Genomic DNA, 4,952 nt, shown 5'->3' with positions numbered 1-4,952 from the left:
CCCCCCCCCCCCCCCCCCCCCCCCGACTTCAACAACGTCTTAAATCCAGAAAACAAGGCGCCCTCTTAGGTAAAGAAGCCAAATCCTGTTGGCCTGATTGACTCCCAAGAGTCCCTCACCAGCCATTGAGAGTATTAGCCCAGCAGAACCTGGGCTGAATTGATCCTCCTGCCAAAGGATGTTGTTAACCCATTCTAAGGAAGTGGTAAACTGAGGCACAGGACGGGTCAAAGCGCATTGGGCTCACCAGTGAGAGGCAGCACGAGAGCCCAGCATACCCGATGCCTACCTAGTAGGTTCAGCAGTCTCCCTAAGGTCCCCAGCAGCTGGGACCAAATCTTTCATTTCACTGGGACTGTTCTGGTCAGGAAAACCAGCCGGATTTACCCCTGGACAGTCTCGCCCAGTCCCCCCGGCCCCCTTCCCTCCAACATCTGTCATATGAGATTCAGACCTTGGCTAAAAGTGCATCCCAGTGACATGGCTTTAAAGGCACCTCTTCTGCCAAGCTGGAGACAGCTCTGCTCCTCGAAGCCAGCCCCAAGCTGCTGAGTACAAGCCCCTAGAAACCGCACACCCGGGGAGCGGGTCTCGCTAGAAAAACCTCAGCCGAAGTGGGCTGATGGAAAGGTGTGTGGCTAGTGCTGCTGCTCCTGTCGCTTCCTACTTATATCGGAGGACCAACACCCCCAGCTGTGCAGGGGACTAGGGCCCGAAGCGCTCAAGAGTTCAACTTCTGCACACACTCGTGCACGCTCCCAAGCCAAAGTTTTGGCAGCTGAGTACGAGCAGGAGCAGTTTCACGGATTCAGCCCCCACGAAACTCCCCGGGAGTCTTTTCATTGACTTGGGAGCTTTGAATTAGCCCCTCGGTGGGTTTATCTACGGGGTGAAGGAAAAGCCTGGGAGCAGCAGCCTGCCCTCCCTGCTCTGGCAAGGACAAATCCCCCGGATTTCAGTGGGAGAGGTCCCTAGCCCAGCAATGAGGACAGCTCTCGACCTGCCTGGACATTTCTAAATTGCAAAAACATGGCATGGATTTGAAACCTAATTGATTTCCCCATAATCTAATATTTGGCGACTGGTAGCAGGCATCCATTACTGATTATTATTAACTTTGTTGAACAATCTCTCCCCGTAAATACATAATTCAGCCTCCTGCTCTCAAAGTATCGCTAAAGTATAACTTAATTGCAAGGCATTATCCAGTCTTTTTGCACTTCCCCAGACTACTTTTGTTGGCTGGGCACCTTTGACGTTTATCTGATAATTGAGTTATTAAAAGATTGGGTTTCTTCGGGATCATAAATCAATAAACAGGAGGATTAACGTGACAGCTTTGCTTTTAACTCAAGGGAAATGTTTAAGGAGAGACCTCGAAAAGTTTGTTTTCAAACCAAACAGGTGGGTTGCTGTAATTTTTATTTCACCTCCCATGATTTGAAAATATAATCAGATCTAGATGAGCGGCTCAAGTGAAGCCTGTGGCGTCTTTGCTTGTCATTTCCCTACGATTATTGGGGGAATAACAAGCTTTGCTGCTTGCTATGCCCTCAAAAGGCAAAGGAAACAAGAAGCCAGTATATTTGTCCTAAGTTATGCATGGGGAATCTTTAAGGTTTGTAATGAATACTGTCCCACATCATGCCAGGAAAAGTTTCCATTGGACTCAGCATAGAGTTTGACTTTAACATGAGAAGATTTTAAAGACCGGAGATTAGCTAGAAGGTAATGCCTACCTATGTGCCTATACTTTTTTTTTTTAAAGAAATAAATTCAGAATAAATTCTATAACATAAATTCCTGGATATCGTTTGAAGTCGTAAAATATGCCCAGATATTTTAAAAAAGACAACATCAGCCTGGTAATCTTTTCTAAACGGTATTAGTTTTCCCCTTTTAAGCTCACACTGAAAGAAACCAAAAATCCTCACTTTGACACATTCATGCTCACGACAGCCTGACACCAACGTGGCCAGATCTATATTTAAAAAAAAAAGCAATTTTCTGTTACCTTGTGTTCCAGCAAAATACACTTTCCGATTAAACCTAGGAAAGGGACACTCACAGGGCTGGAGTTTTCTTACATAAAAGGTAAAAAAAGAAACGATTAAAACCCCTCACTTAGATGGGACTGAAGAGCCTGAATATTGTGTGCCAAATAAAAGCTAGCAAAAAAAAAAAAAAAATAGCGGTAAAAAAAGAAAAAAAGAAAGAAAAGGAAAATAAAAACAGAAGCGGTGCAAATTTACACCATCTTCCTGTCTATGCCAAAACTGATTCCTCTTCACCACCTCCTCTTGAATAGTCTTACCATGCAGTGAGAAATATCAGTTAATCGACTCTTCCTAAGAAGAAATGCGGAGAGGCATTCAATGTTGAGTTTGTATATATTTATTTATGCTTAATTTAATGGGAATGTGTAAATATGGCGAGCAAGTAGTTTTTGGGTTATTTATCTGTGAATCTATACCTCTGTGAATGGGTGGGGGAATTTAAAAAGAAAAAAAAAAAGAAAAAAAAAGCTTGACTCTAGATAGTATCCTATCGGAATTTTTTTTTTCTGTTCTTTATAGACAAGCTGTTATGGTAATGGGTAGAAATCGGTTTCTTGTCCAGTGATGACCTGATTTACATAAATAATAATAAGAATAAAAAAAAAAAGATTGTTGTGTTTTGTTGTATTTTCCTCTTCAGTTTTTTTTGAATGTTGGTGCTGCTTCAATTCTGCAGACGGATTTACTTATAAACGCCAAGAAGTCTTTATTTTCCCCATCTAGGCTTTTGGGGAAATTCAGGACATGTCTTTACATTGAAAAGAAAAAAAAAATGACAATAAATATTGCTTCTCAGAAATGTTGGCATTTGATTTCTGTCTGACGCCGAGGTGTCCATAATTTTGCCATCTCGACCTCCTCTTTCTAAACAGATTTCTAATAAACCTCATGTCATGTTACCGTGATCTTTTCTCTTTCATTTTGCCTTTCCTAGCTAGATGAAGGTGGGTTGGGGAGGAGGGGGGGATCTTTTTTTTTCCCCCCTTCCCATCTCCCATGCATGAAACGAAGTGTCCTGTAAGACGACAAGCAAGAACAGGAAGCGTTTTGTGCTTGCACGCTTCAATTATGTATACCCCCCCGCCCTTGCTCCGTGGATACCTCGAGAGGATCCAGGCCGGATTAGCCGCCGCTCCCGCGGCTGCAGCGCCGGGAGCGAACGGGCAGGAACGAGCGCTTGAGCGCAGCAAATCGTCCCTGAAACGGAGTCACGCCGGAGTGACGCCGGATCTACCCGCGGAAGGGAGGGGCAGGGCGTGAATCCCCCGCCTCCCCCCACTTCGGCCTCTTTTGCTCGGAAGAGACTGGCGTTTACACCACTGCAGATCCTCGGCGTGCTAGCTCCCAGGCTTTCATAGTGCTTAGGGACCCAACCACATCCTCAGGGCCGACCCCCTGCCCAGGCTTAGGTCCCTTCCGTGAACGGGAGGGGTTTCTTTTGCACCAGACGCAACCTCCCACCCCACGCTGAGACTCCAGGGATAGAAAGCAGCGGATAGATCAGGATCCGTCCCACCCCCCCTCCAAGCGCTGCTGGAACAGGCGCAGCCAAACAAGGGCTGCAGTCAACTGTGACCTACTTTTAGTGACGAGGAGAGAGGCTAAAAGTGGGCGAATGGCAAGGAGCTGAAAAGCCCCCAGGCAGCCCATGGGGGGGCCGGAGCAGGGATGCCACGGGCTGTGCTGGGGACACCCCAACTGCGGCAGGAAAAGCCACCCAGAAGGGGCCAGGGGAGGGTCGCAGCCAGTCTGCTCCGATACGAGCTGTTGTCGCTGCTTGTGCCAGGAGCTGGTGGAGCTCCAGAGAGGCCTGGTGGGGTGGGAGAAGGAAAGGGGGGGGGTCCTGATCTCCAGCCAGGGGGCAACAGCGGTGTAGGAAGCTCTTTTGTAGGGTCACTCATGATCTCTGCAGAAATGGAGGGGTGGGCTCTGGGAAAAGCCCCATAAACCTTCCCCAGTAGACCCATGACAAGCAGATGGGGGGGGGGGACTCAGGATCGGGCCCTGCAGTGTTCCTCCCCAAATGAAAACCTCCCCCCCCCCCGGTGTCTATGGACTCACCAGCTGGTGGAGGGTTTAAATAGCAGGGAAGGGGCATGCCTAGCACGAGAACATTGCATTTTACCTCTGGCTTCCATCCAGCCTCTGCTAGCCCGGCTGTCTGTCTGCTTAAAAAAAAACACCCAAAAAACAACAACAAAAAAACCCCAACCCCGGCGACATAAAGTATCCGTCCTAAACTTCCTACCACTGTTCTGGTTTTATAATCTGCTTTCCCACTCATGACCCGGGGGCCCTTTTCCTTTCTCTCCCTCGCCTCAGTCTCTGTTCTCAACTCTTGCTAGCTCTATTTTCTATTACAAAACTTCACATTGATTTATATAGTCATAAACATCATTTTTGTCTTTCATCCCTTTGGGGTGAACCCCCCCCCCCCCCCCCATCTATGTTCCCCACATTTATAGAGACCTCATAAATAACAGCTGCTGTCCCTTTGATGGAGCCACTCAAATGTCTGAAATAATCCGGAGTGCAAATGTATTCATTGGCTTCATTTGTTTTCCGCCTCTCCTACAGAGACCGATGGCCTTTGTACGGATGGGCAGGTGGATCGACAGATCCGAGACATTGCAGATCTGATGGTTTCACAGAAAATGCGGCGTGCTTTGCTGCTGTCTGTCCGATATTTAAGCCCGTTCAACGTGCCCGACTCAAATACTGACACGGCTGGGGAAGGAGGCATTTACTCTTTTCTGTCTTATTTATTCGTCTTGAAGCTCTTAAAATAAACCTCATCTGGAGACTTCAGATGGAAAATTTGTTCTCGCTAGTCTTGTAGTATGCAAAAAAAAAACAAAACCCCAAAACCCCCAAACAAACAAAAAACCCCCCACC

General features: G+C 47.2%; 1 protein-coding gene and 1 long non-coding RNA gene across 3 annotated transcripts in view; one reads left to right on the top strand and one right to left on the bottom strand.

Annotated features, from left to right (window-relative positions):
* Positions 1 to 3,025, bottom strand: part of LOC109300266 — a 21,990-nt gene extending 18,965 nt beyond the window's left edge. Inside the window, exon 1 of the long non-coding RNA XR_002098175.1 lies at positions 1,882 to 3,025. This is a non-coding gene — a long non-coding RNA (uncharacterized LOC109300266). The remainder of the gene's footprint in view (positions 1 to 1,881) is intronic.
* The window catches only part of TFAP2B (transcription factor AP-2 beta), a 75,164-nt gene that overhangs the window by 50,175 nt on the left and 20,037 nt on the right, over positions 1 to 4,952 (top strand). The window contains exon 12 of one of the 2 annotated variants that reach the window (XM_019520944.1): positions 4,635 to 4,745. The exons of the other annotated variant lie outside the window; for it this stretch is intronic. The gene's annotated coding sequence lies outside the window, so the exon portion shown is untranslated. Of the gene's footprint in view, positions 1 to 4,634; positions 4,746 to 4,952 lie in introns of those variants that run through there. 2 annotated transcript variants of the gene reach the window in all.

The sequence above is a fragment of the Gavialis gangeticus genome, unplaced genomic scaffold (genome assembly GCF_001723915.1).
Source record: "Gavialis gangeticus isolate Ggan-Ray unplaced genomic scaffold, GavGan_comp1, whole genome shotgun sequence".
In the NCBI taxonomy this organism is placed as follows: domain Eukaryota; kingdom Metazoa; phylum Chordata; order Crocodylia; family Gavialidae; genus Gavialis; species Gavialis gangeticus.
The sequence above is the reverse complement of the archived record's forward strand: the minus strand, read 5'-3'. Positions and strand labels throughout refer to the sequence as shown.